The sequence below is a fragment of the Nycticebus coucang genome, chromosome 4 (assembly GCF_027406575.1).
Source record: "Nycticebus coucang isolate mNycCou1 chromosome 4, mNycCou1.pri, whole genome shotgun sequence".
Lineage (NCBI taxonomy): Eukaryota > Metazoa > Chordata > Mammalia > Primates > Lorisidae > Nycticebus > Nycticebus coucang.
In genome coordinates, this window is record NC_069783.1 from 12817537 (window position 1) to 12841509 (window position 23973).

Below are 23973 nucleotides of genomic sequence, written 5' to 3' on the forward strand. Positions count from 1 at the left end.
GTCACCACTACTCTCCAAAAAACCACTCTGTCTTATAGACTGGAAGAGAGAGGTGTTTTCAAAACCATTCCATTGTTTTGAGTATGTGTCTGTGCATTTTAATGCCCAGCATTCATTTTTCTTGTTTTAAGCATCTCACTAGGGGAAGAGCATAAATTTTGAATCTGATCACCCCTACTTTCTATCTAGTCTCCATTTCTGCCCCTGGATGTTTTATAGAAAACATTTTTGCCCTGTCTGCTTTACAATATGTAAAGTGGGGACATTTTTATATTTGTGATATATTTTGAGAGATAAACTAAGTCAAATTCCTAGAACTGAGTAGACACTCAAAACACATATCAATTGTTTAAGAAATGATAATTCTCTGCTCCTTCACTTCTAAATTTAAATAATATTCAAGATTGTATCCATTCATAGAATTGTTGTTTTAATATGTCTTTTATTATATGTAAGTTTATGTTAAAATTAGGAAAAAGTAGACGGAGCCAGACATAAAAAATTAATTTCATGGTTTACTTTGTTGAATGTGAAAAATATGTTTAAATGAACATAGCTCATTTGATATCCTAATTTAAATAAATGAAAGAGGAGCTTTGCTGGTCGAAACTGGAGAGGAAAAAGGACTTTATTGAACCTCTTTGCTTCTATGAAGCCTAGTTTAAAAACATCTAACCACATTTCTCTATGGTATTTCTCTATTGTATAGATGAAGTAAATTATTAATAGAATTAGAGTAGACAAAAATCTTTCCTAAGATCACAGAGAGACAAGTTATGATTAGAACCCAGGTCCCCAATTCTGGGACCAAAGTTTTATATTCAGTTCATCTCGTTCATTCATTTAGCAAATGTACAGAGGACAGACCAGGATGCCAGGCACTGCCCCAAGTTTCTGAAAAGGCAAAGGTAAAATATAATAAAGTGTCAGCTCTACTCTTGAGCTGGTAAAGGAAATAGGAGGCATTTGACCACACCAGCCACTAAGTACAAGATAGAATAGGGGAAGTTCTGATAGAGGAAGCACAGAATATCATGGGGAAGTGCACAGAGTAAATTGTGTTTTGTTGGAACATGAGGTTATAGAAGCTTAGGGGAATAGCTTTTAAAAAGAGGCTTTAAAGAATGGAATAATCACCAGGCAGAAATATAGAAAGAATATGCCAAGAGTAAGATAAAGGATGAACAAAGACAAAGAATTAGGAAAGCATCTTCTAGGAATAGTGAATATTTCATGTTTTCTAGATCATAATTACACAAGGGGGAGTAGTTAGAAATAAGACTTTCATTTTAATTTTGTTCATAGTTATGTAGGGTCTCGAATGCCTGCCTGGGAGACTTGGAATTGATCCTGCAGGCAGTGAAGTGTCATTGAAAGATTATGAGGACTTGAATAAAATGTTAGGAACTGTGTTTTGGGAAGATTTTTCTGGTGCTAATATGGAGAAAAATATGCATTTAACAACCTGAAAATAATTTTGATGGCTCTGTGACCTGTTTTAATACATATCTCCCAAAAAAGTACATTCTCTGTAGTTCATACTTTTTGTTCTCTCTACCAACTAATCACCATTCTATTTTTTTAAGTTGTAGAAGAGAAAGACAGTACTATTTATTGAATGCCTATTATCTAATAAATGTTATTATTTGTTTTTCAGGTCTATGAGCTCTCAATGTGGGAATTATAACTCTAGTTTTGAGATAAGGAAATTAATGATGTTCTTGTAAGAAGAATATCAACTGGCTTTGGGGGGTAGAGTTTCCTTTTATAAGGAAAATGTTTCTTTAACAGAAGTAACAGGACTATCCAAGTAAAAGAACTAGTCACTGACGATTCACACCCTTTAAATATGTGAGGCATTATGAAAGGTACACAAAAATCAAGAGACATAAAATCTGCATGGATGTAACTATAAAATGATTATAAATCCTACTCCTTCACTAAAAAACTCTTAAAAGCTGAAAATTGTCACAGTAACACCAATAAGGGAAGCAAGTTGACACTTCCACAGGTGAATCAGGAGGGATACTGTTGAAGGTGTTTCTTGGAAGTGAAATAATGGACCATAACTCAGTCTGTCTCCAAACCTTCATAATGACCCACATACTGTTACGAGATTGCATTAAGACCTGGGAACTTATGCAGGGCCCAGAGGGTAACACCCAAAAAGCAGTCAATTAGGGAACTTAAAGATGAAATAGAAAGTGTCAATAAAAGATTAAACCATGCAGAAGAAATGACCTCAGAGATAGAGGACAAATCTCTTGAGATATCTCAGATAGTTTAAGAGGCAGAAAAGAGAGAGAAAGCAGAACATTCACTGATAGAATTAGGGGACTTTATGAGCATTCAAACATATGAGTTATGAATACCCCAGAAGGGAAAGAAGAATGCCCCAGAGGAATGGAAGCCATTCTAGAGAATATTATAAATGAAAATTTCCCAAATATCACCAAAGATTTTGACACACTCCTTTTAGAGGGATATTGGACCACAGGTCACCTCAACTCAAATTAAGTTTCTCTAAGACACATTGTGATGAACCTGTCCAAAGTCAAGACAAAAGAAAAGATTTTGCAAGCTGCCAGGAGTAAGCACCAATTTACTTACAGGGGCAAATCCATCAGGGTGACTACAGACTTCTCTAATGAAATTTTTCAAGCCAGAAGAAAATGGTCATCTACCTTTAATCTACTTAAATAGAACAATTTCTATTTAAGTAGAATTCTATATCCTGCTAAGCTAAGCTTTAAAATTGATGGATAAATCAAATCTTTTACTAATATGCAAACACTGAGGAAATTTGCCACAACAAGACCAGCTTTACAGGAAATACTTCAACCTGTTCTACACACTGACCATCACAATGAACCACCAGCAAAGTAAGCTCCCAGAAATTAAAGGACAGAACCTAGCCTCAACAATGATGCAAAAGACACAACAAAGCAAGAGACTTTCACAAAATAGGATGAATAGAACACTATCACACTTATCAATTATCTCAATGAATGTTAATGGCTTGAATTCTCTACTGAAGAGGCATAGATTGGCTGATTTGATTAAAAAACACAAGCCATCCATTTGCTGGCTGAAGGAAACACACCCAGTCTCAAAAGACATATTAAAACTCAGAGTTAAGATTAGAAGACAATTTTTCAGGCAATGGAATTCAGAAGCAAAGAGGGGTTGCAATCTTATTTTCAGATACAAGTGGATTTAAAGCAACTAGCATGGTCACTTTATATTGGTCAAAGGAAAAATACAACAAGAAGACATTTCAATTCTAAATATTCAAGCACCCAACTGAAATGCTCCCAAATTAAACAAAGATATAAGGGACTTAAATGAAACCCTAGAACAACTATGCATGATAGACATATATAGAACACTCCATCCTAAAGCGAAAAGAATATACATTCTTCTCATTGGCTCATGGAATATTCTTCAAAATTGATCATATCCTAAGACACAAAACAAGCCTTAACAGAATCAAAAGAACTGAAATTTTACCTTGTATCTTCTCAGACCACAAGGCACTAAAGGTGGATCTTAACTCCAACAAAAATTTTCAACCGCACACAAAGGCATGAAAATTAAACAACCTTCTGTTGAATGACAGTTGGGTGCAGGAAGAAATAAAAGAGGAAATCATCAACTTCCTTGAGTATAACAACAATGAAGACACAAGCTACCAAAACCAGTGAGATAAAGCAAAAGCAGTCTTGAGAGAAAAATTTATTGCTCTAGATGCCTACATTCAAAAAAACAGAAAGACAGCACATCAACAATCTCACAAGCCATCTTATAGACTTGGAAAAAGAAGAATAATCTAAGTCTAAACCCAGCTGAAGACAAGAAATATCCAAAATTAAATCAGAGATAAATGAAATTGAAAACAAAAGAATCATTCAGAAAATTAATGAAACAATGATTTGGTTTTATAAAAAATTACTAAAATAGATAAACCTCTGGCCAGACTAACTAGAAATAGGAAAGTAAAATCTCTAGTAACCTCAATCAGAAATGATAAAGGGGAAATAACAACTGAACCCACAGACATACAAGAGATCATCTCTGAATAGTACAAGGAATTCTATGCCCAGAAGTTTGACAATGTGAAGGAAATGGATCAATATTTAGAATCACACCCTCTCTCTAGACTTAGCCAGGAAGAAATAGATCTTCTGAACAGACCAATTTCAAGGACTGAGATCAAAGAAACAATAAAAAATCTCCCAACAAAAAAAATGCCCTGGCCCAGATACCACATCAGAATTCTATCTACACCAGAATTCTATCAAACCTTCAAGGAAGAGCTTATTCCTGTACTGCAGAAATTATTCCAAAAAATTGAGGAGGAAGAAATCTTCCCCAACATGTTCTATAAAGCAAACATCACCCTGATACCAAAACCAGGAAAAGACCCAATTAAAAAGGAGAACTTCAAACCAATTTCACTCATGAATATAGATGCAAAAATTCTCAACAAAATCCTAGCCAATAGATTACAGTTTATCATCAAGAAAGTCATACATCATGATTAAGTAGGTTTCATCCCAGGGATGCAAGACTGATTTAACATACACAAGTCCATAAATGTTATCCACCATATTAATAGAAGCAAAAACTAAGACTATATGATTCTCTCAATAGATGCAGAAAAAGCATTTGATAAAATCTAGCATCCTTTTCTAACTGAAGAGTATAGGCACAGGTGGCACATTTCTTAAACTGATTGAAGCTATCTATGACAAACCCACAGCTAATATTTTACTGAATGGAGTAAAACTGAAAGCTTTTCCACTTATAACTGGAACAGACAAGGTTGTCCTTTGTTGCCATTACTATTCAACGTATTGCTGGAAGTTCTAGCCAATACAATCAGGCAAGAGAAGGAAATAAAGGACATCCAAATAGGAGCAGAGGAGGTTAAACTCTCCCTCTTTGCTGATGATATGATCTTATAACTTAGAGAATCCCAAAGACTCAACCACGAGACTCCTGGAAGTCATAAAAAAATACAACAATGTCTCAGGTTATAAAATCAATGTCCACAGGTCAGTAGCTTTTGTATATGCCAATAACAGCCAAGATGAGAGCCTAATTAAGGACAGATCTCCCTTTACCATAACTTCAAAGAAAATTAAATATCTAGGAATATCCCTAACAAAAAGAGGTGAAGGACCTCTATAAATAAAATTATGAAACCCTAAGAAAGGAAATAGCAGAGGATATTAACAAATGGAAGAACATACCATGCTCATGGCTGGGAAGAATCAATACTGTTAAAATGTCTATACTTCCCAAAGCAATCTACCCAGTCAATGCCATCCCTATTAAAATACCAACATAGTACTTTCAAGACTTGCAAAAAATAATTCTGCATCTTGTATGGAACCAGAAAAAAACCCCGCATAGCTAAGGCAGTTCTTTGTAATAAAAATAAAGGCAAGAGCATCAGTATACCGTATTTTAGGCTGTACTACAAGGCCATAGTGGTCAAGACAGCATGGTACTGGCACAAAAATAAGAGACATTTGGAATTGAATAGAAGACCAGGAAATGAAACTAACAACTTACAACCACCTAATCTTCAATAAACAAAACAAAAATATACACTGGGGGAAAGACACCCTATTCAATAAATGGTGTTGGGTGAACTGGATATCCACATGTAAGAGACTGAAACTGGACCCACACCTTCTTCACTAATAAAAATTGATTCAAGATGGAAAAAGGACTTAAATTTAAGGCAAGAGATGATATAAATCTTCAAAGAAAGCATAGGAAAAACATTGAAAGATACTGGCCTGGGAAAGACTTTATGAAGAAGACTTCTGAGGCAATTACAACAAAAACAAAAATAAACAAATGGGAATTAATTAAACTAAAAAGCTTCTGTACAGCTAAGGAGGAAACAACCAAACCAAATAGACAACGTACCCAAGGGGAAAAGATATTTGCATATTTTAATCAGGCAAAAGCTTGATAACTAGGATCTATAGAGAACTCAAATTAATCTGAAAAAAGCCAACAATCCCATATATCAATGGGCAAGAGACATGAATAGAACCTTCTCTAAAGAAGACAGATGAATGGCTAGCAAACATATAAAAAAATGCTCATCTTCACTAATTATTAGAGAATTGCAAATCAAAACCACCCTGAGATACCATCTAACCCCAGTGAGAATGACCCACATCACAAAATTTCAAAACTGCAGATGCTGGCATGGATATGGAGAGAAGGGAACACTTTTACACTGCTGGTGGGACTGCAGACTAATACAACCCTTTTGGAAGGAAGTATGGAGAAATCTCAAAGAACTCAAGCTCGACCTCCCATTTGATCCTGCAATCCCATTACTGGGCATCTACCCAGAAAGAAAAAAATCCTTTTATCATAAGGACACTTGCACTAGACTGTTTATTGCAGCTCAATTTACAGTCCCCAAAATGTGGAAACAGCCTAAATGTTCATCAACTCAGGAATGAATTAACAAGCTATGGTATATGTATACCATGGAATACTATTCAGCCATTGAAAAAGATGGAGACTTTACATGCTTTGTATTGACCTGGATGGAAGCATTCATATGATGCTTCGTAAAGCATCATAAGAATAGAGAAGCATGAATCCTATGTATTCAATTTTGATATGAGGACAAGTAATGACCTAGTACATGGTGGGGAGTGGGTGAAGGGGATAGCAGAAAGAGAGAGAAGGATGGAGGGGGTTGGAAGAAAGGAAGAGTAGAGAGAGGGAAGGAGGGATAGGGCGAGGCCTTGGTGTATGACACACCTCTTAGGGGCAAGACACAATTATAACAAGGACTTTACCTAACAAATGCAATCAGTGTAAGTTCATTTCTTGTACCTGCAATAAATCCCCAACAATAAAAAGAAATAATAATAAAATAGTAAAATGAATGAATAAAATGGTAAATATATCAAAAGGATTATTATATACATGTTTAAAATATCATATTATACAAAATTGTTTTAGAAAAAACGTATTTGTATGGGGTGGCACCTGTGGCTCAAAGGAGTGGGGCGCCAGCCCCATATGCTGGAGGTGGCGGGTTCAGACCCAGCCCCAGCCAAAAACTGCAAAAAAAAAAAGTCTTTGTTTGACTATGTAGAAATGATTGCCAAATTCTTGTAGGGGGGGAAGAAGGAAGGAAAGCACATATCTACAACATATAAGAAGATATTCTGCTTAACTTAGGCTCTATGAATATACAATCCCCAACAATAAAAAGAAATTATAATAAAAAAGTTCATTAAATTGCACACTATTTTAAATTGGTACATGAACTTTATGGCCATGCAGTATATGGGATTTTGTGAACCCTCTGAACTTTATGTAAAATTATGTGTTTATATTGGGTAGTTAAAACCATGGTTAATACCAAACTTTATGTTAGTGTCTATGACTTCTCAAAAAGTTAAGCACTAGTGCTTGGGATCACTGTAAGTCTGGATTAGAGTATTTCCAGTATATCAGCTGTAGACGTCTGTATCAAGAGAAGAAACATACAGATGATAAAAAATCTATAGCCATGTCATTCATTCAAACAGGCCTGGCCCACGGCCTGTTTTTGTAAGTTCATGAATTATTTTTTCACTTTTATGAAAGGAAAAGGAAGAAGTATATATAAAATAATGAACATAGATGACCTACAAAACCAAAATATGTATTATAATCCTTCATAAAAAAGTTAACCAACCTTTATGATTAGAATACTGCCAAGTTCGGGTGGCGCCTGTGGCTCAGTTGGTAAGGCGCCGGCCCCATATACTGAGGGTGGCGGGTTCAAACCCGGCCCTGGCCAAACTGCAACCAAAAAATAGCCAGGCGTTGTGGCGGGCGCCTGTAGTCCCAGCTACTCGGGAGGCTGAGGCAAGAGAATCGCTTAAGCCCAGGAGTTGGAGGTTGCTGTGAGCTGTGTGAGGCCACGGCACTCTACGGAGGGCCATAAAGTGAGACTCTGTCTCTACAAAAAAAAAAAAAGAATAATGCCAAGTTGTAGAAGAATTTTGACAGATAACCTCTTATCAACCCTTTAGTTTCACATAAAGTGAAATTCAACACAATTTTTTCTGAAAATGGTTTGAATTAGTTAGTTGAGTGATTTGCAAACAGAACTTTAGAAATAACATTAAACGCCACTGAACTTAATTGTCTGGAGTTGAATTCCTGTCATAAAGTCCTTTGAGTCTCAGGCTGGAAAATAGAAGGATGATAATAAAAAATATTCATTCTTTACTCAAGTATAAATGTTTCCACATATATTTAAGTTGTGTCTTTACTTAAGGCCTAGAAGAATCTTTGCTAGATGACACTATATAAATGCTGGTGTCTAGTAACTATACTTTGAAAAAGAAATAAGAATTATATTCATATTTAAATATTTAACAATCCAGATTAATTTGACATAGCAAGGAATTCAAACCTCATAAAATAATCAGAATATTTCAGTAGATCTCTATTTATGCTTCCTCACAATAAAGAACTATGTCCTGGCTTTTAGATCACAGTTCAGTTTGGCTCCAATCTCTTTTCTTATTTTGGTAGGTCTTCACTGATTCACTCTTAGTGAAGCTTTCCTGTATTTGGGTAATGAAAGGCCTTTGCAAAGCCTGTAAGTTCTGCTCCACTTGTCAAATGTGACCAGAAGATTCCTAACTACTTACAGAGGGAAAAAAACCTGATTTGCCAGTATGTCTTGGTGAGTGTATATTCTTTTTTTTTAATTAATTAATCTATTTTTTTATTAATATTAAATCATAGCTGTGTACATTAATGTGATCATCTGGGGAAGGCAATCCTGGAGAGCCCTGTGATAACTTTGTAAGGCAATTCTGCAGAGCCCTATGATAATCACAGACAAGGTTTTTCTGGGGTCTTTGTTCATTTGTGAGTTGGTGCAAGGCAGTTGGAAAAAGAATGGGTGGCCCCAGACCAAGCTCTGCCTCCAGACGTGTGAATTTGAGCTAACCACAATGCCTCCATGGAACTCGGATTCCTGAGGTGTAATGAGAAGAGCATGCTAGAGGGCAGCTCAGTGATTTAACAGACTGTAAGGATTCTAAAAAACCATGTTACTTGCTTACAGTACTGCTTTGAAACTATCCAGGGATCTTACAGCAAACTGGAATTCCATTTCTCTGGCCTCAGCGCAGATCTGATCTCTACCTCACGACCAGTAAGTATCTGAGATCCTATGGACACCTGAGAATTTCTCAAACAGTTCCCTCTCCCCTCCCCTCACACAGCCCAGTCCTGGCGAAGGTCCTATCTGGCTGTACTCCATCAGTATCTCTCCACTTCACTCTCCTCTTAATTACTTCCATTCTCTGTTTGGACATTTCCAGGATTCTTCTATTAGTGTTCTTGAAAACGGTGTAGATGTTCATTCATTCAACTTAATCTTTCCAGAACACCAACCAAGCAGTACAATTTAACCAACATTCACGTATGTCTCAATAGCTATGTTTTTGGCTTCTGAAGGCTTGAGCTCTGTCCTCATACTGGCCTCAGGACCAGATAAACCCCTTTACTCAGGGCCTGCTTCAGTACTAACTTCAGCCACAGGTAAGATTCCCTATACTTGGTTAAATTCCCACAACCCACACTAAATTATTATATCAAAAAAACTTTATACCAGACTATCATTTCAAATCTCAGGGTTACTCTACCCCACAACTGTTACCCTATGTTATGCTATGAATGATAGTTTCCAAAAGTCAAATATCCCCTCTTCATATTGTTCTGTACTTCCCTAAACAGTTTTTTTTTTTTTTTTTTTGCCGCTTCATTTGAATTTACATGTTGCTGGTACACCAGCCTGTCTACATATCCAAGAACTTCTCTGTGCATCTCCTTCTGATCTAACTCAACCTAGCTGGGCCCTGAGAACTCCACTCCCACTGCAGCTCTCTCTCCTGAAAGGCCAGGAGATCAGGATCTTTCCCCTACCGCATACTGTTCCAGATCTTTTTTGTTTTTTCATCTTTATGTAAATCCCCAACCAGAGTCATACTAGTTGTCACAATTTTATCAAAAGTTCAGATTAACAATTTAATATCCCTGTGTTAACACAAAAGATAGGATAATAATCCACATATAAATAATGAAGTTGGCTGAGCAAAACTTTAAAAACACAGATATTCATAAGCTAACGACTTGATGAAAAAAATAGTGGTCAAATTCTGGGAACCAGAGGTTTAAATTTTAGCATATTTACCCACTCCAAACCCAACTGGGTTGTATAAAGTTCTACTTATCCACCAACAGTCCGAATGTGTGAGCATTTGAAGGGCTGCCAGCCATTTGGGAGGGAGCCAAGCAGGCAGTAAAAATGAAATTCTATGCAAAGAAAAACACCAGTCAGGTCAAACCCACCTGGCTGGTTTAGGACTTCTGGAAACCTCTAAGGCTGACATAAACACCCTCAGAAACAACCACCACACCTTTGCTTGCCTGGAAATTGGAGAGTTATTAACACTTATTAAAGCAACTTGCTCATTTTACCTATGACGAATTTGAGGCAGAGAGAGGAGAAGTGGTTTGTTCAATATCACAAAAGCAGATTGCAATAGAGGACAACTAAAATTCTCATCATTTGTTTTCTCATCTTGTATACTTTCTGTTATGTAACTTTTTGATGGGTTGAAGGAGGAACTTTTAAAATGGAAGAAACCAAAGAGAATTGCTAACTAATTAACTAATGATAAATAATATAAATTCACATTATATAGTTCATAAAATGTATTACATATAACTATAATGATAAAATCTTATTACATGTTATAATCTATGGATAAATCATCATAAAAGTAACAAAGATTTATTTCAGAGATTATGAGGGATAGAGATAGTAAAGTAGGTAAGTTTAATTATATTTGGTTTCCTGTTAGTATTTGTCAGAGCTCATTTGATGCCATCATTATGCACTAAGTTTTCACAAAGGAAATCTTCCACATTTAATCTAAGAGTCCAATTATTTGATCACTGTGAATAATTAAATATACTGACTTGCTTTTCTTATGAAAACTTTTGAAATGTCCAATTGCTTATTGTACTATAGGTATAATTAGAGTTCTCCTCACATAATTTAGGTAAATGCCAAGATGCCCTCTCGGGATCTAGAAGGTTGAAAAACAGAGTTAAGAAAAGAAAGAAGAAAGGTAACTATTTCTGGTCTCAAAGACCTCAGTGTGGGAGGAGGACTGAAAATAAACGACTCTAGTATAAGACAGCCATGGCTATGACAGTGGTGTGTACAGGATTCAGGACATGACTAGCTCTGGTTGTACATGGGATGAGTAGAAACCATCAAGGCACAAAAAATAAAAAATACGATTTAATTATAACCTGTCTTTCATAATTCCAAAAGGAAATGTATGACATCCATCCTCCCCAGAGCATCCTAAAGGGAAGAAAAGGCTCCCAGGCAAAGCAGACCCTGTGGATCAGCCCAGGGGGATTCCCTATGTAAAGAGATGACTTCAGACCATGAACAAGAGACTAATTCTCGTCTTCCTACTTAGAGAATATTTCACCCTCTGTGTTCTGATTTCCATTCCCTGCCTGATGGGAAGGACAGATGTGACTGGTGGCACCAGGCCTGTGTGTCTGTGTGGACGATGTGAGCTCCCTCATTGGGTGGACACAGGGCTGGACTTGGGGTTCCTGACCTCCCTACGGGAGATTTACAGCCAAGAAAAGTTCCATGAAAACAGTGGTCTTTTGACTTGAAACACATTATCATACTTGTCCAAGCTTGAGTTTCTTCATCTTTATGGGGAAGACAATGGCATCTGTCGCACGGAGTATAAACCAGGATCACGTATGTGAGGCACTCGGCACCTCGTATGCCCACGGTGCTCACTGGTTCTCCCGCCCCATTCTCTCACTTCTGGGTCAGTCAAATGACACTCCCAGCTGCACACCTGTTCCCTGTCCCTCCGCCCTCCAGCCCAGCATACTCACCACCAGTGCTTCTCAACCAATGCTTAGAACCTGCTGTTCCACTGATTTTTCTTTTTTAAAAAGACACTACCAAATGTTTGTCTTTAACTGGTAGGACCAGGTATAAATTCTTACCAGAGCACACAGGCCCTTTCTGGTCTGCCTCTTCAGCTTCTTTCCTATTCTTCCCATGAAAAGCCTCAACTTCATCCAGATCTCCCTGGGGACATGGGTAGACACAGGTGCTACAGCTCTGTCATCTCGGAGGCTCATCCTGCCTGCTTCTTTGAAGCCTAGCTTATGCACCAGCTGTTCTTTGAAACATTCCCGGGTAATTCTTGCTTGTGGTGGCAGTGCCCCCTTGGGAAATACAGCATATATTGTCCATGTCATTCATTTAACAGGTTCTCTTTTGCAGCCAAATATTTGTCAGGTCCTCAATGTGTTAAGCAGCTATGATAGGTGGCTGAAATAGCCCTGGAGCTTTCCATGTATGAAAGTCTCTTTTCTCCAATTAGATGACAAGTTTCTCAAGGACAGGAACCAGTTACTAAGTGTGGTTATATCATCCAGAGGATGTATGAAGTGGGGTGATCTAAAGGGAAGAAAAAACACTATGCCCTTTGAAATCAGAAGCACTTGATTTTTATGTACATTGGTTATATTTAATTAAAATGGTAATTAAAGTGGTTTAATATGAATTAATGAATACATACATAAATTTTCTCACCTCTGGCTTCTTAGGGATAAAATGTATAGGTCAATCATAAAAGGATAAGAATCTGCGTCTTGCTAGTTCCTAATTCATCACCTTCCCTTTCAGATGAGAATGCGTAGCCTCAGAAGGAAAACTAAAACCTGGAGGACAATTTACACTAGCTGGTGTGCTTGCCACCCCTGTCTGCCGACCCGTATAAGGTCACCTGAGCAACAGACTCAAAACACAATTGAAACAAACAGAGGAGAAGGTGAATTTCTAGCCTGACTGCTCATACACCTATTCTTTCTTGGCCTCACTTTGAAGTTCTGCAACAATAAAGCTGATGAAGGGATTCTTTCATGCTCCCCAGGTCTCAGGAAACCTACCATAACACCTCCCACATCTGTGCCTTTTCAGATCCTACCTGAGAAAAGCAAACACACACATACCCCTAGAGTTTTCCATAACTGTGTGGGCCTTTCATTTCACAGCCCTCTTGAAAGCATTATTTGTGTGAAGCTTAAAATATGTGAGCTTGCAGGGGGAGGAGACAAGTACTCCGGAGAAAATGACACACCAGGATAAGCCACATCACATTGTTTCTTTTGGGACACATTTTGTTCTGGGAAAATGCCCTAATAACCTCTGATTTCATTGGTACTGCATATCACAGCACTGTGCCTGGGAAAACACAATGACATTTTTATATGATGATATTGTAGAGAAATAATAGCTCTTCGGTACCATAAGCAGCAGATTGACGTGCAACATCTATTAGCAATAGTGAGCATTGAATATCTAATCCATCAGATTGCTCTGTGGACAGGATCGGTTCCATAGCAGGGCACGGAGAGATTTCACAAACCAAGGTGTGACACAAATTTTAGCACAACGGCCGCTACTTATTTTCTCTAAAGTGAAACAGAAAAGTGTAGCTTTCTCAGGAGACAGTAGTATGTAACATTCAAGGTACAGGCTTGAGTCTCAAAGACCAGATGTTGGTAAAAGGGACATGATATACAGGCTCTATACCCACAGGTGAATCACTTAGCCTCCTTGTATTTCAGTTTGCTATTTTTTTTTTGAGACAGACAGAGTCTCATTTTGTCACCCTGAGTAGAGTTCCATGGCATCATAGCTCTCAGTAATCTCAAACTCTTGGGCTCAAGAGATTTTCTTGCCTCAGGCTCCCAAGTCTCTGGACTAAAGGTGCCTGCCACAATACCCAGCTGTTTTTAGAGATGGTGTCTCTCTCTTGCTCAGGCTGGTCTCAAACTCCTGAGCTCAGGAAATCCACCTGCCTTGACCTCCCAGAGTGCTAGGATTACAGGCGTGAGCCACTGTGCCCAGCACTTTTCTAATTCTTTAAGTAGATTTAATTATCAACTTTATTTGACTTTTCTTTCTTTCTTGGAGACGATTAGAAATAATACCATAATCGTGAACAGCTCCTGAAATTTGCTAAATAATTACTGGTCATCATTATTGCTGTTGTCATAATCATGAAGAAAGTGATTAATAAATTGTAGCATTACACAGAACACCTGCCACCATCACCCGTCTTCACCAGCATTAATTCATTACCCTCACACACGGGGAGATGACCACTGAAGACACTTTGATTTTCCCTGAAGTTTATGATCCAATAAAGACAAAAGATGTGAACCCCATGAACTGTTGGGATTTATGCCAACAGAGTTCAAGAGCTCCTAAAGAAACCCAGTTCCATACTTCATAGGCAATTTTGGTTTGAACTACAAATGCAGTATCCTATAACCACAATCCCAGACTCCTGGATAGACATCGGAAATTCAAATTTGTTCCCTGTATGTATATTAGTTTTCTGGTGGTGCCATAAAATATCACTATTAACTTTGTGGTTTAAACAACAGAAATTTTTATCACACAGTTGTTTCCATCAGGAATCTGACACTCTCTCACTGAGCTAAAATCAAAGTGTTAGGGTTGCATTCCTTCTGGAGGCTGTGGGGCAAAATCCATTTCTTTACCTTTTAAAGCCTCTAAAAACCACTCAATGTTTTTGGTTCATGGATACCTTCCTCTGTTTTCGAAACCAGTAGCACCACCTCTCTTTCTCTCTCTAACCCTAATCTATCATCACAGTTGTTTCTATGACCTTCATCTTCCTTCCTCTTCTACTTTTACTGACCCTTGTGATCATATCAGGCCAACTTAGATAATCCAGGATAATCACCATATTTCAAAGCCAGATGATTGGCAACCTTAAATGCTTCAGCTACCTTAATTCCCTTTTGCATGTAAGTTATATATTCATAGGTTCCAGGGGTTAGGAATTTAGGGCAGCCATGATTCCATTTACCATAGTTTAGCTTTAGAACTACTTTCAATATAATTCAAAGAACATAAAGACCAAGTTTGTCATCAGTGAGAAGGCAACTTAAACATTTACAGAGTGCTATACCCCAGTGGCTTTCCATTTATCAAGTCATGAAAATACGAGGACAGAGGAAAAGCATTCCGTTTTACTCCATTCAGTAAAATATTAGCTGTGGATTTGTCATAGATAGCTTCAATCAGTTTTAGAAATGTCCCACCTATGCCTATACTCTTCAGAGTTCTAATTAGAAAAGGATGCTGAATTTTGTCAAATGCTTTTTCTGCATCTATTGAAAGGATCATATGATCTTTATTTTTGCCTCTGCTAATATGGTGGATAATGTTTATGGACTTGCGTATGTTTAACCAGCCTTGCATCCCTGGTATGAAACCTACTTGATCATGATGAATGACTTTTTTGATGATAAGCTGTAATCTATTGGCTAGGATTTTGTTGAGAATTTTTGCATCTATATTAATGAGTGAGATTGGTCTGAAATTCTCCTTTTTGGTTGGGTCTTTTCCTGGTTTTGGTATCAGGGTGATGTTTGCTTCATAGAATGTGTTGGGGAAGATTCCTTCTTCCTCAATTTTTTGGAATAATTTCTGCAGTACAGGAATAAGCTCTTCCTTGAAGGTTTGATAGAATTCTGGTGTGAGGCCATCTGGACCAGGGCATTTTTTTTGGTTGGAAGATTTTTTATTGTTTCTTTGACCTCAGTGCTTGAAATTGGTCTGTTCAGGAGCTCTAGTTCTTCTTGGGTAAGTCTAGGGAGAGGGTGTGATTCCAAATATTGATCCATTTCCTTCACATTGTCAAATTTCTGGGCATAGAGTTTCTGGTAGTATTCAGAGATGATCTCTTGTATCTCTGTGGGATCATTTGTTATTTCCCCTTTATCATTTCTGATTGAGGTTATTAGAGATTTTACTTTTCTATTTCTCATTAGTCTGGCCAGTGGTTTATCTATTTCATTAATTTTTTCAAAAAACCAACTCCTTGTTTCATTAATTTTCTGAATGATTCTTTTGTTTTCAATTTCATTGATCTCTGATTTGATTTTGAATATTTCTTTTCTTCTACTGAGTTTAGGCTTAGATTGTTCTTCTTTTTCCAAGTCCATAAGATGGCTTGTGAGTTTGTTGATACGCTCTCTTTCTGTTTTTCGAATGTTGGCATCTAAAGCGATAAATTTTCCTCTCAAAACTGCTTTTGCGGTATCCCACAGAATTTGGTAGCTTGTGTCTTCATTGTTGTTATGCTCAAGGAAGTTAATGATTTCCTGTTTTATTTCTTCCTGCACCCATCTGTTATTCAACAGAAGATTGTTTAATTTCCATGTCTTTGTCTGGGGTCAAACATTTTTGTTAGAGTTGAGTTCCACCTTTAGTGCGTTATAGTCTGAGAAGATACAAGGTAAAATTTCAATTCTTTTGATTCTGTTGATAATTGTTTTGTGTCCCAGAATATGATCAATTTTGGAGAATGTTCCATGGGGTGATGAGAAGAATGTATATTCTTTATCTTTGGGGTTGAGTGTTCTATATGTGTCTATCAAGCACAGTTGCTCTAGGGTCTAATTTAAATCTTTTATATCTTTGTTTAATTTCTGTTTAGAGGCTCTGTCCAGCTCTGTAAGAGGAGTTTTAAAGTCCCCTGTTATTATGGTATTATTGGATATCATATTGCTCAGACTGAGTAAGGTCTGTTTCAAGAATCTGGGAGCATTTAAATTGGGCGCATAAATATTTAGAATTGAAACATCTTCTTGTTTTATTTTTCCCTTGACCAATAGGAAGTGACCATCTTTGTCTTTTAAAGCTGGGGGAATCAGCATGCCAGATTTTAGTCTATACTACAAAGCCATAGTGGTCAAGACAGCATGGTACTGGCACAAAAATAGAGACATAGACACTTGGAATCGAATAGAAAACCAAGAAATGAAACTAACATCTTACAACCACCTAATCTTTGGTAAATCAGACAAGAACATACCTTGTGGAGAAAGACTCCCTATTCAATAAATGGTGTTAGGAGAACTGGATGTCTACATGTAAAAGACTGAAACTGGACCCACACCTTTCCCCACTCACAAAAATTGATTCAAAATGGATAAAGGACTTAAATTTAAGGCATGAAACAATAAAAATCCTCAAACAAAGCATAGGAAAAACACTGGAAGATATTGGCCTGGGGAAAGACTTCATGACGAAGACTGCCATGGCAATTGCAACAACAACGAAAACAAACAAATGGGACTTCATTAAACTGAAAAGCTTCTGTACAGCCAAGGAGGACAACAACCAAAGCAAAGAGACAACCTACACAATGGGAAAGGATATTTGCATATTTTCAATCAGACAAAAGCTTGATAACTAGGATCTATAGAGAACGCAAATTAATCCACATGAAAAAAGCCAACAATCCCTTATATCAATGGGCAAGAGACATGAATAGAACTTTCTCTAAAGACGACAGATGAATGGCTAACAAACATATGAAAAAAATGTTCATCATCCCTATATATTAGAGAAATGCAAATCAAAACCACCCTGAGATACCATCTAACCCCAGTGAGAATGGCCCACATCACAAAATCTCAAAACTGCAGATGCTGGCGTGGATGTGGAGAGAAGGGAACACTTTTACACTGCTGGTGGGACTGCAAACTAGTACAACCTTTCTGGAAGGAAGTATGGAGAAACCTCAAAGCACTCAAGCTGGACCTCCCATTTAATCCTGCAATCCCATTACTGGGCATCTACCCAGAAGGAAAAAAAAATCCTTTTATCATAAGGACACTTGTACTAGACTGTTTATTGCAGCTCAGTTTACAATCGCCAAAATGTGGAAACAGCCTAAATGCCCACCAACCCAGGAATGGATTAACAAGCTGTGGTATATGTATACCATGGAATACTATTCAGCTATTTAAAAAAAAATGGAGACTTTATATCCTCGTATTAACCTGGATGGAAGTGGAAGACATTATTCTTAGTAAAGCATCACAAGAATGGAGAAGCATGAATCCTATGTACTCAATTTTGATATGAGGACAATTAATGACAATTAAGTTTATGGGGGGAAGGAAAAGCAGAGAGAGGGAAGGAGGGAGAGGAGCAGGACCTTGGTGTGTGCCACACCTTCTTGAGGCAAGACATGATTGCAAGAGGGACTTTACCTAACAAATGCAATCAGTGTAACCTGGCTTATTGTACTGTCAATGAATCCCCAACAATAAAAAAAAAAAAAAAAAAAAAGAAAAGAAAAGAAAATATGAGGACAACACCCTTGGGTGGCTCGCAGAGAGACCTGTTTGCCTCTTAAGATTTCCATACCAGGAAATCACACTTTCTGACAACCTGAAATACTGGAATGGATCAGAATCAAATTTTTTCAGAGAGTTCATTCTAGCACAGAGTTTGAGAATGGCCACTGGAAACACAGAGTCCAAAGCAATGGGGTCAGTGCTCCAAAGTGGAGAAGCTGAGGCTTCGTTGATACCATATAGAGGCAGATGCAAAAAAAAATAGCATGTTCCACAGGAGGCTGGTTTATAATTTACCAAAATTCAATTTGTTACAGTTTGTTCTTTTTCAGAAAAGGTGTATTTAACATTCTGTCTTGAGCAATTTGATAGTCATAGAGTCTTTTGCCTTCTGGTCTAGGTCAGATAAAAGAAGTTAATCTATAAACAAAGGGTCAGGAACTAGGAGGGAAGGGGTCTTATTTCTGGTGCCATTTAATCTTTTACAATATTTTACAGTACCAAAAAAATAACAAAAGAGGTCAATTTATAATCAGAAAAGCAAAAGTTGCAATGGCTTACTATGTGACTCAGGTCACAAAATCACATTTCATTTAAAGCTCAAAATAACTTAAAATTCCAACAGTTTTAATTTGAATTATTTTCCACACTCTTGTTATAATGTCTCATATTATTTTTTCTTATTGAATCACACACAACTTCAGAGCCTCTGGGAATAAAAGAAAATTCTATAAGAGAACAAGTCAGAAAACGTATGACTGAGGTGGCGAAAAAAATGCTTTTGGAAATGTGATGCATCACCTCTTTTATTTATTGATCAATATATATTTACCATTCCCTCTACTACATATTTCTTACTTATGCATTCTATTATGTCATTCTTACAAAAACCCTATGCATCAGTATTACCTATACATCAAATAGAGAACGCCATACTTCAGAAGTTAGGGAAATTGTAGTCTTAGGCAGAACTATCACTTGAACCCAGTTCACCTGACTTGAAAACACACGTGGTAAACTATGATACAAATTGTAACCAATATGGTGGATCATAGGATATTCAGTGGGAAATAAAGCTTTAAAGAATTCTAAATTTAATTTAAAGCAACATAACAAAGGCACATCAGAACCTGTGTAGAGCCTCCAATGCTGATGCTCTCAAAGGAGAAAGCATTCATTTGAAGAAGTAAGTATCTGGTATTTACGGATGAAAAACAGAGGCCCTTACCCAGCCTAAGGGGAGAGGTGTACATATGGAAAGAATTGGTAGCTGAACAACCAGGAGAAGGTGGAAAGAGAGGTGTTCAGTCAGAGAGCAACATTTGTAAAGGCACAGTGATCTTGACCTCAGGACACCATTCGAGGAACTGTAATTTTAGTACTAATGGAACATTTACTGCATGAAAGAAATGAAATAGGACAGGTAAATAGAGGCTGAAACATTTAGGACATTGTAAGACATGCTAGGATTTTGACCATTCTGAGCAAAGAATTCACCTGACAAGTTTTGTAGTTAAAAAGAATATCTGTTGATTGCTTTTGGAGATTGGGGGACAAGTTAGGACTAGACATTGGCCAGGGACTTGTCAGGCTGAAGCAAGAGCTTACAGAAGAAATATTAAAGTTTTTAGCTCAAGTTAGTTGGTAGTGATGGAGAGAAGGGACCAAAATAGAAGGTATTCAGGAAATTTTAGATTCTCAGACCCTGAGTCAAGTTGACCAAGTGGGGCTGCTCATTCCCCAGATAAAAGGAACTTCTGTGAGCAGCTTGGTGCCTGGGGCGAGGCACATAGAGGTGACCTCTGAGGTTCCCTTTCACTCTGAGACTTTGAACGGAATTACTTTCAAGTGCCAACCCTCCTCCAAAGAGGCTTTATTTAGAGCTCCTCTTGGCCCTTGCAGCAGTCCTTAGCCTTTCTAAAGTCAGTGAGAGTTACATCAGGTCCATTGTAGGAATTTTGAATAATGTTCTTATCCTGTCACTGGATTGCCACAATTCACAACTGTGAGTCTGATTTGTTTATTCAGAGAGAAAAACTCCCTGCACTTCCCTTTATAGGAAAGGAAGGAGAAAAACACAAGGACCTGCTTAAGTACATGTTCGCATTTTCTTGTTAATGGCTTGACAGAATTTCACAAATGGGCAAAGTTATAGTGGGGAAAGAAAGACTCGATTTTTCTTCCTTCAGTTAAATTTTAAAAATTTCTCTGAATATTTATTTATTTAATCATTGCCTAACTGCACCATATGTACCGGCTGAATGACTCACTCAATAAACAAACATGTTTTGGGACCTTCTATGAACCAAGAAGTGTAATAGTTTAGTGTAATAATTTGCAGTTACCCTGCACATGTGGCTTAGGCTTCCCAGTCCTCAGTTCTTTCTCTGCAAAGCAGGAATAACAGGTTTGCTAGCACAACAAGCACAGTATGAGGCTGAAATGATTAACCAGTAATGCACCTACAACTACAATACTGGTCAGGTGAAGTGCAGAAGAGAATGTTTGATTTAATGTTTTTGTACAGCTGTGTCATGGCATCAATTTTCTGTCAAACAGTTCACTTCTGTACCAAAGAATACCCACCAATCTTCAGACAGGAGATGTAAGCAGCAAGTTGCAGTGAAAAGCATTCAATGAAGAGATGAGAAGCTTCACAACTTTTCTCATTGTAAGACTTCATTCCCAAGGTAATCAATAGAGACAAAAAAAAGTATAAATTCTTATTGGAAAGAATAAAAATAACATGAATAGAAGCTTGTATAGTGAGAGTTTTCTATGTTTCCTCTTTAAAGTAATTATTGTTTGTCAGTTCCACAAAGGAGATCCCTGAAGCTTGGAGAGGTCATGTACTCATCCTATGCCCATAAATGAAATTGGTGCTCCACTGTCCCAATCCAGATTTCTATGCTGAGTCATTTTCTACACTGTGAAACTTTGCCATGTTTTTGACCATGCAGAGTTAGCTACCAAGGTTAACCATTTTCTTCCAATGGCCCAGGAAAGTGAAAATAAATGTGCACAGGCCAAGGCAGAGCAGGAACAGAAAGGAAGCCAGGTAAAAGAGTCGGAAAAACTAAACAATACCAAAAATGAAGTACACATGAATTTCCATCAATGTTGTATCCAACCCTTAATAAGGAGATGTTTGGAGATGCTTAACAAAATGTTACTTTGTATTAGGTTTAGATAGCTATATAGCACCTGCATGTGCAACAAAATCAATTTTTATAAAAGATGTATGAAACTAAGTATGATTGTAGAAGCTTTCTCCTTTAAATGTTTTAGAGCAGAGTATATGAAAAGTAAGGGGTGGGGAGGGCAAGATGGCCAACTGAGAGCAGCTTCTGAGGGAGGCTCCTGTCCAGAAGGAAAGATAATGTCCAGAAACATCCCAATTAAGCTGAAGACTGGGAGCCCAGCTGAGAGAGATTATAACTGCAGGTCACCTCTGCTAAGGCAAGCTGCAACTCCAAGAAACCAAACTTCAGGTACAAAATTCATCTGGAAGGAGGAGTGTCCATCCCCTCCCCCAAGAAAGCTGTTTTTCTTTGTTTTTCTGTCTCCTTTCTTTTCTCTCTTCGTTTGCTTCTGTGGGTTTTCTATGGACAAGTGGTGAACTGTGGACCTCTTGCCTCACCCCACGGGTGAGTGCTGTGGGAAGTTGGGGACTACTTCCTCAGAGGGACCTTGTCGTGACTCTGAACACTGTCTTTCTAGGCAGAAATATCGAACTAAGATCTTCCCTGCCATTCTGAACTTCCAGTATGCCCTTCTCTTACCCGATGAAACAGAAGCCTAACCCCTGCTGAGACTGAGGGAGGAGGTTCTTGAGCAGTCTCACTGTCTTCTGGACCAAGTGCTTCCACAGCAAGAGATTCCAGGGGCTGTGCCAAGCCACCCCCACACCAACAGGATCGCCACTGGCAGCTGCATGGCCTCGCACCCGCACCCCATGACCCGTGCCCACCCAGACCTCCATACAAGCAGCGCCGATCTGTGACCTGCACCCACTCGGACTTCCATACAAGCGGCACTGTGACCCACAACCCACAACCCGTGCCCCCTGGGCCTCTGCATACCCTGACCAGGTACTCCGGGAGCCTCGCAACCCCGCATCCTCCCTTCTGTACCCTCCCTGCCTTCACACTGGCCCGCTCGTCTGGCCAGGGACTCTGGTAGCCGTGCACCCTCCGGAGCCCTCCCTGCCTCTGTGTGGAGCCCTGGAGCCCTTCCCTGGCCAGAGACTGCTGGAGCCTTCGGTTCTCTGTGCCAAAGACACCAGGCTCCAGGGACTCCCAGAACTGTGTGCACCACCACCCCTGCCCTGTTGCTGGATCTGGGTATGCAATACTCCGGAGCTGCTCCCACAACCAGAGCTCCCTGGCTAGGGCAGCCCCAGAGAAGCTACACAGGGTCACTCCCTACAAAGATCCAGCAACAATAGAGGGACCCCCCCCCGGTGTCTAATCTTGGAGAGAAACCTCCCCAACTCTGAGGACAGCTAGAGGCAATGGTGAAAAACAATCATGAAGCTAAATCAATGGAAAAACTCTGGCAATGTGAATAATCAGAGTAGCTCAACTCTCCTAAGGAGTTGGAGGCAGATACAGCACAAGATCCCATGCACAAACAAATAACTGAGATGTCAGAAATTGAATTCAGAATCTGAATAGCAAATAAGATTGAATTAGAATTCCAAGGAGTAACCCAAAAGATGTCTCAAAAATTCAACAAATTCAAAGACCAAATGACCAAAGATTTTGATACATTGAGACAAGAAGTTGCAGCCCTCAGTGATCTGAGAAACACAGTAGAATCCCTCAGTAACAGAATGGAGCAAGCGGAAGAAAGGATTTCTGACATTGAAGGTAAGGCTTTCGAACACTCCCAAACTCTCAAAGAGAAAGAGAAATGGAGGGCAAAAACAGATCACTCTCTCAGACAGCTCTGGGATAATTCAAAGAAAACCAATATTCATCTTATAGGGATCCCTGAAAGTGACAAAGGGGCTTCACAAGGCACAGAGTCTCTTCTTCATGAGATTATGAAAGAGAACTTTCCAGACATGCCAAGAGATTCTGAAATTCAGATAGCAGTTTCAGAACTCCAGCATGACTGAATCCAAATAAGACATCCCCCAGACACACCATAATCAATTTCATTAATTTAATATGAAGGAGAAAATTCTGAAAGCAGCCAAACAAAAGAAAACCATCACCTACAAGAAGAAGAATATTAGAATAACTGCAGATCTCTCTGCTGAAACTTTCAAGCTAGAAGAGGATGGTCATCGACTTTTAATCTCCTAAATAAAATAACTTTCAACCCAGAGTCCTTTACCCAGCTAAACTGAGTTTCATTTATGATGGAGAAATTAAATACTTGAATGACATTCACATGTTGAAGAAATTTGCTACAACTAAACCAGCTCTCCAGGATATCCCCAAACCTATCCTCCATAAAAACCAGCATAATCCTCCACCACAAAAGAAAACCCACCAGAAACATTTGATCAAATTCCAACTTCCATAGTCGCAAAAGGATAAAAAATGTCCACCGGACTCTTGAAAGGCTTATCAACATTCTCAATTAATGTGAATGGTATAAATTGTCCTCTAAAGTGGCACAGGTTGGCTGACTGGATACAAAAACTCAAGCCAGATATAT